At 42.3% G+C, this 12182-nt stretch overlaps 1 long non-coding RNA gene across 1 annotated transcript in view; it reads right to left on the reverse strand.

The window, feature by feature from the left end:
* Positions 1 to 9882: 9882 nt before the first annotated feature.
* Positions 9883 to 12182, reverse strand: part of LOC124035840 — a 65192-nt gene continuing 62892 nt past the window's right edge. Inside the window, exon 3 of the long non-coding RNA XR_006838805.1 lies at positions 9883 to 10763. This is a non-coding gene — a long non-coding RNA (uncharacterized LOC124035840). The remainder of the gene's footprint in view (positions 10764 to 12182) is intronic.

Consider the following 12182-nt stretch of genomic DNA (forward strand, 5'->3'; position numbering starts at 1 on the left):
TGTGACAGAAAATACTCCACTTGCTTATATCCAGTCATTGTTGAATGTGTGAAATGTTTGTTTACGTTGTCTACTTCGGGCAGCTGTCTTGAAACTGGGTGTTACAACTTCAGCTCCTTCATTAGCACCATTAAAGCTAATTAGCGCGGGCCACGCTTGCCATGTTGACATGCATGTGGGGAGTGAAACACACAACCATTCACATGTGTCGCTGTTACAGATGCCATGACAGGCCTCCTTATTCAAGCATGGGGTCCAGGGTTGATGAGAAGCCTTGTGACAACCAAAGACACTTCCTGTCGCCAAGTTGCCTGTTAATTGGTCCCTCCAGATAATTCTGCTCAGGAGAGTGTTTGTATACGAGCATACAGTATAGTATGATTCCATGAATAAGTTTAATAAATTGTTCATATTATTGTCAAAATGTGTAGAAATCCCTTAGGAAATTGACAGATTGTTCACTTTAGACGATCCCGCTAAAATATCGAATACCTCTTTCACTCAAACATATTTGTCAGAACTTAACTTCCTCCTTTAGTTCCTCCAAAATATGAATTTATAAAATTTCCTCTCCATTTAACGACCCCATTTGGAGAATTTGCGTTTGATCCTCACCGGCTTGGCGAGGCGTGAAGATGACAGCGAGGAGATGGATACGTCGGCCTGACACATAAATATCTTATTAGCCAGTGATCTTATCATCATAAAGCCACCCATTTATACAGTTAGGCATGTCATGTTGGTCAATTGCACAAAAAAAAAACCAACCGCATGCAATATTAAATCCTCAAATTTCATGCCAACTCCATTAGCTGGGGTTCTGAGTTTTTTCCACCTTGATATGAGTGTCAGAATCCCTCCTTTCGGTTTTTTCTCTCTTTCCTCTTTTCCTTTCTCAGGGGAGAAGTACTGAATTTGAATTTACATGTGAAGGTGCTGATGGCAGTGAGTCACATGATATACAAGTGGCCTCCTGCAGCTTAATCCATGGAGAGAGAGAGAGAGAGATGGAGAGAGATAACTACAGACGAGAGAGAGAGAGAGGCACAGCTTCACCTCACCAAACCTGATGAATGTAAGCTGTGCCTCTCTCTCTCTCTCTCTCTCTCTCTCTCTCTCTCTCTTTTACTTCTGTGTCCCTCAGAAGTAAAATTGCAATCACTGAAGAGGAGTCATTCTTTGAAGTCTGCCTCAGTTTTATTTAGCCCATAGAAATGCATTGAATATCTGATTCATACATGGAAAAACAGAGAGTCTAAGAATAAATCAAGAGGAAGTATTTGTGAAATACCTGTCCTATAACTGAGAGATATAAGAAAGCTCAGAAAACATATACACTACCGGTCAAAAGTTTTAAAATGCCTACTCATTCAAGGGTTTTTCTTTCTTTTTACTATTTTCTACATTGTAGAATAATAGTGACGACATCACAACCATGAAACAGCACATATGGAGTCTTGTAGTAACCCAAAAAGTGTAAAACACATCAAAATATATTTCATATTTTAGATTCTTCAAAGTAATCACCCATTGCCTTGACAGCTTTGCACACTTGGCATTCTCTCAACCAGCTTCACCTGGAATGCTTTTCCAGCTGTCTTGAAGGAGTTCCCAGATATGCTGAGCAATTGTTGGCTGCTTTTCCTTCACTCTGCGGTCCGACTCATATCAAACCATCTCAATTTGGTTGAGGTCGGGGAATTGTGGAGGCCAGGTCATCTGATGCAGCACGCCATCACTCTCCTTCTTGGTAAAATAGCCCTTACACAGCCCGGAGGTGTCCTGATGAAAAACAAAATATAGTCCCACTAAGCACAAACCAGATGGGATGGCGTATTGCTGCAGAATGCTGTGCCAGCCATGCTGTTTAAGTGTGCCTTGCATTCTAAATAAATCACAGACAGTTCACCAGCAATGCACCCTCACACCATAACACCTCCTCCTCCATGCTTTATGGTGGGAAACACACATGCAGAGATCATCCGTTCACCCACATCGCGTCTCACAAAGACACAGCGGTTGGGACCAAAAATCTCAAATCTGAACTCCAGAACAAAGGACACATTTCCGCCAGTCTAATGTCCATTGCTCATGTTTCTTGGCTCAAACAAGTCTCTTCTTTACAGCAATTTGACCATGAAGGCCTGATTCACACAGTCTCCTCTGAACCGTTGATGTTGAGATGTTTCTATTACTTGAACTCTGTGAAGAATTTATTTGAGCTGCAATTTCTGCGGCCGGTAACTCTAATGAACGTATCCTCTGCAGCAGAGGTAACTCTGGGTCTTCCATTCCTGTGATGGTCCTCATGTGAGCCAGTTTCATCATAGTGCATGATGGTTTTTGCGACTACACTTGAAGAAACTTTCAAAATTCTTGAAATGTTCTGTATGTCTTAAAGTAATGACGGTCAGGACTGTCGTTTCTCTTTGATTATTTGAGCTGTTCTTGCCATAATATGGACTTGGTCTTTTACCAAATATGGCTATGTTCTGTATGCCCCCCCCTACCTTGTCACAACACAACTGATTGGCTCAAACGCATTAAGAGAGAAAGAAATTCCACAAATGAACTTTTAAGAAGGCACACCTGTTAATGGAAATGCATTCCATGTGACTACCTCACAAAGCTGGTTGAGAGAATGCCAAGAGTGTGCAAAGCTGTCATCAAGGCAAAGGGTGGCTACTTTGAAAAGTCTCAAATATAAAATATATTTTCATTTGTTTAACACTTTTGTGGTTACTACATGACTCCATATGTGTTATTTCATAGTGCTGATGTCTTCACTCTTATTCTATAATGTAGAAAATCGTTTTTTTTTTTAATTGAAAAAAAAAAAACTAAAACTTTTGACCAGTAGTGTATACTTTTCTTTATCATGGAAAAAACGTATACATTTTACATGGAAATGCCCTATCCACTTCCATTTGTTTTGTGTCCCATTACTGGGTTACCTTCAGACGAGTCCTGTGACACTTGTGGGGGATGTAAAGCAAAACGGAGAACACCATCATGTCCGTGAGAGTTTCATCTTTCCACAGATGATCCTATCCCAAACTGTTCAGACGTTTTTGTGACAATCTCCTGGTCTGTCAAACACTGCTGTTGCTCTGCCACCTTTCACTAGAGATGAAGAAGGCCAACATCGGCAGATGCCTCGAGCTTAGACAGATAGAGATTGTTTAGTTATCCTTATTAGATTTCCGTGTGGGTGTGAACATCGACTCTAGGAGTACATTTCCACTGGGCACAGATGTCAGTTCAACGTCTAGTTTCGATATACAGGTTGAGTTGTCAGCTAACGTGAATTCAATGTGAAATCAACAAAAATGTCACCATGTCATTGGATTTAGGTTCAAAGTTGGGTGATAAAATATGAAATACATAGATCACTTTTTTCAAATCCAATCAGTTGTCCACACTGATTTACCAAATTACCATGCTTAAATTAAAGAGGACTTGAGTGACACTGCTCTCACTATTTATAGAGGTCAAGGATCAAACCCTGCTATCCCACTGGACCAAAACAGATTGAATCAACGTTGTTTCATGTAATTTCAACCCCCAAAAATGTTGATTATATCATTGAGTTGTTTTGGTTGAAATGACGTGGAAACAAGTCAACCAGTTTTAGTCCAGTGGGATAGCAGTGTTTGTAGATCCCTGAGCTCTATCAATCCTGAGAGCTGTGTCACTCAAGTCCTCTTTAATTTAAGCATAGTAATTTGCTAAGAAGGGCCAGAGTCTGTGCATGTGATAAGGAGACAGAAGGATAAAGGCTGTGACAGAGAAGGAGAAAGATAGAGGGAGAGGGCACACTATCAGGATTATTATTCAGTTATCACTGCTCTTTGGAGCAGAACTGACATGGACAGGAGCAGATTTCCTGCTTCTCAAACATCCATCTGCCACTTCGCCATGCAGAGAGGGAGGCAAAGAGACAAACATACCAAAGCAACCATACACACACATTCAGAATGTGCATGCACAGGCAAACGGCACATACGCACATGCCTTTATACAAAGATGTTGGGAAAGGGTTACAGAAGTCACATGGACTACAACACATCAGTCGAGGCTGCGGAGGACGGTTCATAATAATGGCCGGAACGCAGTAAATGGATTGGCATTGATTTATTTGATACCATTCCACCAATTCCGCTCCAGCTAATACCACGAGCCCGTCCTCCCCAATTAAGGTGCCACCAACCTCCTGTGAAACACATGCTGTGTAGAACACAAACTAGATGTATGTACTCTAGGTGTGTTGCTGTTAAAGACTGCATACAGATGTAGTATGTAGTATACACATTTTGTAACTATCAATGATTTACATAACTGTATTGACAATATATTAGCCCTGTAAGATCACAAGTGGGACTCATTATCCTTAAGCCTTGTTGTTGAACGTGCATATAGGCCGTTTCTCATCATCACAATATTCTATACACTATCGGTGTACAAGTGCTATCTAGAACCTAAAAGTTCTTTGGCTGTCCCCATAAGATAACGCTTTGAAGAACCCTTTTTGGTTCCAGGTATAACTATTTTGGCTCCAGGTAGAACCCTTTAGGGTTCCATGTAGAACCCTTTCCATAAAGGGTTCTACCTGGAACCAAAACGGGTTCTACCTGGAACCAAAAAGGATCTTTCACGCCTGATCTGTTTCACCTGTCCTTGTGCTTGTCTCCACCCCCTCCAGGTGTTGCCCATCTTCCAAATGATCCCGTGTTTTTACACCTGTGTTCTCTGTCTGTTTGTTGCCAGTTCGTATTGTTCGTTCAAGCTTACCAGCGTTTCTCCTGTCAGCTCGTTTCCCAGCCTCTCTTTGCTAGTTTCCCAGTTTTGACCTTTGCCTGTCCTGTACCTTTGCTCCACCTCTGGATTACTGAACCCTGCCTGTCCCTGTCCACCTGCCGTCCTGTACCTTTGCCTTACGCTGGACCCCTGCCTGCCTTGGACCTGTCTTTCTCTGCCCCTGTTGCTACAATAAACAGTGTTACTTCGACAGTCTGTATCTGGGTCTTACCTTGATCCATGATAGGTTCTCCTATTGGGTCAGCTGAAGAACCCTTTTGGAACCCTTTTTTCCTAAGAGTGTAAGTCTGTTATGTGTATCATTTAAAATGTCTCATTATGTAGCTTCTATGTTCTTTATGTAAATTATTGTGGATGGGTTGACCCAAGAATGTACCATCAATGCAGAGTGGACAAGAAAACAGGGAGGCAAGCATCTTACTGCAGACTGTGTTGACAACAACAATCAAGGTGATCATAGAAAACGCCTTTCTATATGGACATCAATTATTTTTTAATTGTATAAGAGTACAGTACACTAATTAAAACTAGTATATCTTGCCCTGCCAAAGGCAAAATTAATAATTCATATTTTATTAATATTCACAAGTAGCACAGGGAATATATTAAAATGATTCTGCGGTTGCAAGTCTGATCGCTCTGGCTTGTATGTTTCTCCTGAGCTTGTGTTTCTGCTAAATTAATATTCTCCACCCCCTGGCCCAGATCACTCCAACCCCAGAGAAGTGGTGTTTAAGAGGTCCTGGTGGACTAAGTGGCTGGGCCTGGTTCTCTTGTGGACCAGGAGGAGGGGCAGTAGGAGCCTCAAAGAAGCACAACCACCTCTCCGCCTAAAAACGGCCAGGCGAAACTTGACCTGTTCGCTGGCTTTCTTAGTTTAGTCATGAGGGTCAACCCTCTTTGACCTGAAGTTATTTGGGCTTTTTATGGCTTGTGGTACAGTGTCTGATGTAGTCCTTTCCAGGCTAAAAACAACTGCAGTATCAACATTCATAAACTCTATGTAAAGACGCCATGCTCCATAACATTCTCACTTCCTGGACATGATTGCAAACATTTGCAGTGTTTTGGTCAGCCTATTTATTGTTCACTCACACATGACATCAATATGTAGTATGGTACTACCACTATAATTACTGTCATTGCTTGGATAATGTGTTTCCAGTAGTATGATTTAAATAGTTGAAAAGTATACATTTAAACAAAAAAACAAAACAAAAATATATATATATATATATCCATTCTATTCAATAAATTGTGTAATTGTTGGGAGGAATGGGAATGTGTATATACACACCATTCATCGTATCCTCATTTTCCAGTGCACTAGATGAAGTAGATAATGAAAAATTCGAAACCATTTTTAATTAAAATAATTTGCTCTGCTTTATGGTGCACGGTATTATTGTTTCATATGTTTTATTGTCGCACGTGATGATTCATCATTCTGCCACACAACGATCCCTCCCCCACTCATATCATTTCACTTCCAGACGAAAAAAGAAAAAACTAAAAGATAGACACCTCTCCTGCAATTTCAAAAAGGCTATCCTTTAAATGGAGAGTGTGTTTAGTATTTTTAATAAGCGTCCTCAGTGCTATTGAGCTGGTTTCTTTGTTCATAAGGTAAGATTAATTATGCTGTCAGGCGCTCTCAAGGGCTGCTTAACAAAGATTCAATGATATAATGGGCTGACTCTGCTTAGCAATCACAATCAGCATTAGACATTTTCAAATCCTCCTTCACACACTGGCCTTCACATCAAATAGAAAGTAATTTTGCCCAACAGGCGGCAAAGCATCATTCTCTTTTCTCACACACACACACACACACACACACACACACACACACACACACACACACACACACACACACACACACACACACACACACACACACACACACACACACACACACACACACACACACACACACACACACACACACACACACACACAGACACACATACACACATACAGACACACACACACACACACACACACACACACACACACACACACACACACACACACACACACACACACACACACACACACACACACACACACACACACACACACACACACACACACACACACACACACACACACACACACACACACACACACACACACACACACACACACACACACAGTATCCCGCCTCTCTGCTCTGTGCTCCGAGTCTCGCGTTGCCATTCATTACAGAGCGGGATAGTGTGGAGAGAGCTGGAAGAGCGACGGCTTCCCTTCAAGGACAGCCCAAACAAGGAAATATAATTGAACGGCAAACAGGATTTGAACTCTCGCATTGTCACAGGCTCTTCATCGAGGCCCTCTTAGATTAAACAGAGGTTAGTTTTGCATTGCAGATTGAAGACAGCATAGCAGGCTTTTGGTGAGGAGTAGATTTGAGAGACATATTCCTTCATACACCTTCATGTAGGGTAGATGGAAAAGGAATTGATTGATACAGTGGTATATAATGTTCAATGATTTTCTGAGGCTTATTCTGTAAGACTGCCCTCTAGCCAGTAAAGATTGTATATAGACAAGAGTAGGCCTACATACACAAATGATATATGTATTGTACTGATGAAATTTTGTTTTTTATTTGTAAAAAAAAAATATATATATGTTGTTCTGTAAACTGTTTTGTGCTTGAATCTGTTTAAGAAAGACAATAATGGATTAGATAAGTAAGTAAAGTTTGTGGTCAATTATGATGTACCGTATTCACAGGATACATTCAATATTATCTGACATTATACAGCGCATATCATACGTTTTCACCGAGTTCACAGTTTGTTGCGTTACAACGTGGAATAAAAATGTATATAATTTCAATTTTTTTGTCACATCTAAACAAAATAAATTCTTAAAATTTTTACAAATGATGTTTAAAAAAAAACGAAAATGTCTTTGTTAAACAAGTATTCACCCCTTTTGTATGGCAAGTCTAAATACATTCAGGAGTCTAATAATATATGTCACGTTCTGACCATAGTTCTTTTGTGTTTTCTTTGTTTTAGTGTTGGTCAGGACGTGAGCTGAGTGGGCATTCTATGTTGTGTGTCTAGTTTTCCCATTTCTATGTTTGTCCTGATATGGTTCTCAATCAGAGGCATGTGTTAGTCATTGTCTCTGATCTGGAGCCATATTTAGGTAGCCTGTTTTGTGTTGGGTTTTGTGGGTGGTTGTTTCATGTCTTCTATCTTTGTGTCTATGCACTAGATAGGACTGTTTCGGTTTTTCACATTTGTTGTTTTGGTATTTTGTAGTGTTCACATTTATTGTCTTTATTAAACATGTTGAACACTAACCACGCTGCGCTTTGGTCCGATCCTTCGTCCACAGAAGAAGGTTACAGAACCACCCACCACAAAAGGACCAAGCGGCGTGTTAATGGGCAGCAGCAGCGAAGTCAGGATTTCTGGACATGGGAGTGAGATCTGGACTGTGTCACTACTTGGGAGGTGGGGAGATAGACAGGTGGGCGGTCGACCCAGGGAGAGTACCGGAGCCCACCTGGGATACTCTGGAGCAGTGTGAGGAGGGATACCGGCGAATGGAGTCAGCACGGCGGCGCGGTAGGAAGCCCGAGAGGCAGCCCCAAAAATGTCTTGGGGGGAGGCACACAGGGAGTGTGGCGAAGCCAGGTAGGAGACCTGCGCCAACTTCCTGTGCTTACCGGAGAGCGAGAGAGGCCAGGCCGCCAGAGCCGCCAGTCTGCCAGGAGCCGCCAGAGCCGCCAGTCTGCCAGGATCCACCAGAGCCGCCAGTCAGCCAGGATCCGCCAGTCAAACAGAATCCGCCAGTCAGCCAGGAGCCACCAGAGCCATCAGTCAGCCAGAAGCCGCCAGAGCCGTCAACCAGCCTGAGCTACCTCTTAGTCCTGAGCTACCCCTCAGTCCTGAGCTACCCCTCAGTCCTGAGCTGCCCCTCAGTCCGGAGCTGCCCCTCAGTCCGGAGGAGTTTGTTTAGTCCAGTGGGGCCCTTTAGTAGGGTTGCCAGTCCTAGGTTGGCGGCAAGGGTCGCCGTTCCTAGGAGGAGACTAAAGCGGACAAAGACTATGGTGGAGTGGGGTCCACGTCCTCCGCCACCGCGGATAGATGCCCACCCAGACCCTCCCCTATAGGTTCAGGTTTTGCGGCCGGGGTCGGCACCTTGCGGGGGAGTACTGTCACGTTCTGACCATAGTTATTTTGTGTTTTCTTTGTTTTAGTGTTGGTCAGGACGTGAGCTGAGTGGGCATTCTATATTGTGTCTAGTTTTCCCATTTCTATTTTTGGCCTGATATGGTTCTCAATCAGAGGCAGGTGTTAGTCATTGTCTCTGATTGGGAACCATATTTAGGTTTTGTGTTGGGTTTTGTGGGTGGTTATTTCCTGTCTTTTGTCTTTGTGTCTATGCACCAGATAGGACTGTTTCGGTTTTTCACATTTGTTGTTTTGGCATTTTGTAGTGTTCATGTTTATTGTCTTTATTAAACATGTTGAACACTAACCACGCTGCGCTTTGGTCCGATCCTTCGTCCACAGAAGAAAGCCGTTACAATATAGTGAGTATCATGGACACACTCTGTGTGCAATAGGGGTTAACACGATTTTGGAATGACTACCCCATCTCTGTGCCTTACACATACATTGATCTGTAAGGTCCCTCAGTCGAGGAGTGCATTTCAAGCACAGATTCAACCACAAAGACGAGGAGGCTTTTCCAATGCCTCGCAAATGTTTTGTTTTTTCAATATCATCATATTCCCCACTCACTCTAGGGATTTCACCATGAAGTCAATGGTGATTTTAAAACAGTAACACAGTTTTTATTTGTATTTCACCTTTATTTAATGAGGCAAGTCACTTAAGAACAAATTCTTATTTACAAGGACGGCCTACCAAAAGGCCTCCTGCGGGGACGGGGGCTGGGATTAAAAATAAAAAATGTAATAAAAATATAGGACAAAACACACATCACGACAAGAGAGACAACACACCACTACATAAAGAGAGGCCTAAGAAAACAACAAAGCAAGGCAGCAACACATGACAACACAGCGTGGTAGCAACGCAACATGAACACAACATGGTAGTAACACAACAACATGGTAGTTAATGGCTGTGATTTTTGAAAAAAAAGTGAGGATGGATCAACAACATTGTAGTTACAATACTAACCCACATGACAGAGCGAAAAGAAGGAAGCTTGTATAGGACAAAAATAGCAAAACATGCATCATGTTTGCAACAAGGGACTAAACAGGTGATACTGAATATTACTCTCCATATTTTCAAGCATGATGGTGGCTGCATCATGTTATGGGTAGACTTCTCATCTTCAAGGACTAGGGAGTTTGTCAGGATAAAAATAAACAGAATGGACCGTACCACAGGCAAAATCCTAGAGGAAAACCTGGTTCAGTCTACTTTCCACCAGACACTGGGAGACAAATTAACCTGTTAGTAGGGCAATAGTCTAAAACACAAGGCCAACTCTACATTTCAGTTGCTTACCAAGAAGTCAGTGAATGTACCTGAGTGGCCTAGTTACAGTTTTGACTTAAATCTGCTTGAAAAACTATGGCAAGACTTGAAAATGTCTGTCTAACAACAACCAACTTGACAGAGCTTGAATATTTTTTTTAAAGAATAATGGGCAAATATGGCACAGGTGTGCAAAACGTTAAGAGACTTACCCCAAAAGACTCACAGCTAAAATCGCTGCCAAATATGTTTATAATATTAGCTTTTCATTTTTCATTCATTGAATTAATTTACTTTTACATTAGAGAGTGTTTTTGTGTAGATACAAAAATAATAGACAATTAAATCCATTTTAATACCACATCCAAAGAGAGTGAATACTTATGATATGGACTGTATGTGGTCAGCTGTGACTAGACCCAGCCGTCTTGGTCCTCAGCTGACCATCTCTATGGACAGAACCTGCTGAGTGAGAGAGAGAGAGAGAGAGAGAGAGAGAGAGAGAGAGAGGGAGAGAGAGAGAGATGGAGAGGGGGAGAGAGATATATATTTGTAATAGGAAAGGTACAGTGTGTGCCATAGTTTGGTGGTAATGACAGGCATTACTGAACATTGTGAGATGGAGATTGGGCCAGATTAATCCAGACACCAGGCTGTACTCATATCCCTCTAATTAGCAACATCCCAATCCGTCTTAAAGTGAGATTCGAGGTGGGGGCTGGATGTGTGTGTGTGTGTGTGTGTGTGTGTGTGTGTGTGTGTGCGTGCGTGCGTGCGTGCGTGCGTGCGTGCGTGTGTGTGTGTGTGTGTGTGTGTATGTGCATGCTTGTGCATGCGTACATGTGTGCGTCTGTATTGAGTTTTTGGGAGGGGGGGGGGGGTTTGGCGGTAGCTGCCCAATGCCAGAATGTCTTATTTAAAATGATGCAATGTAAACCAGAACTGAGGGCAGAGGGGCTGATCCCAGAACAGCAGATAAGTATCAGAGCTGATGTGGATAATAAACACTTTGACATGGGGACTGGCGACACAGTGCTGCCCATGTTTTTCTCCTAGTCCTGTGATGGAGCAGGGGAGGGGGAGAAAAGGGAAAGGGGATAGCATGACACATGGAAGATATTCAGTAACATCACTTCGGACAATAGACAGGTAAGCACCAACAAAATATAGACCTTGTATAGCAACGGCGGCAGGTCTTTTTTTATGAATGGAAAATAATTAAGCAAAAACAGCAAATAAAATCGCTCCCCTAATTTGTTCCAGACAGCTCCTCCTGCATCCTCTCACATCTGGCCCTGAGTAATCGTCTAAACTCAGACAACAACAATTCCCTCCTCATCATGCCGTGGGACTTCACAGGTGTCCGTGATGTTGACATTCTCCGCCTTCCAACCACCCCCTCGCAAGAGATGCACGGAGGAGTGTATTTTTGTTGTGTACTATCAAACAGTATAGCAGCATGAGAGCATATTGTGGAGAACGAAAGCGTGCATGTTGTGTGTCAGTCAGGGCTGACGTGGAGGGGAACAGAACAGATCCACTTGAGACTGTGGTAAACAGTCAGATGAGGTAGTGGCGGCGGCCTGACCTAAGACACAAACTAGGAATGATCTCCACTGTAATCATGATGAATGAAACTGGGAAGGCAAGTCACCAGCTCATCCACGGTTGATGAATGGTGTAATATACTCTTATTTAGAAAAAAAAGACTGTAATCATAGATTTTTTGAAATACAGTAATAGCCTACATAATATGTACTTAAAGATGACTTGTGTTCTCTCCAATGTTCTGCTTTTTGTGAAACAGTGATTCTATTGCTTACCTCATTCGGTACAATGCAATATAATTGTAGGTCTATATCTTCTAATGTAATTAACTGT

The sequence above is a fragment of the Oncorhynchus gorbuscha genome, linkage group LG05 (assembly GCF_021184085.1).
Source record: "Oncorhynchus gorbuscha isolate QuinsamMale2020 ecotype Even-year linkage group LG05, OgorEven_v1.0, whole genome shotgun sequence".
In the NCBI taxonomy this organism is placed as follows: Eukaryota; Metazoa; Chordata; class Actinopteri; order Salmoniformes; family Salmonidae; genus Oncorhynchus; species Oncorhynchus gorbuscha.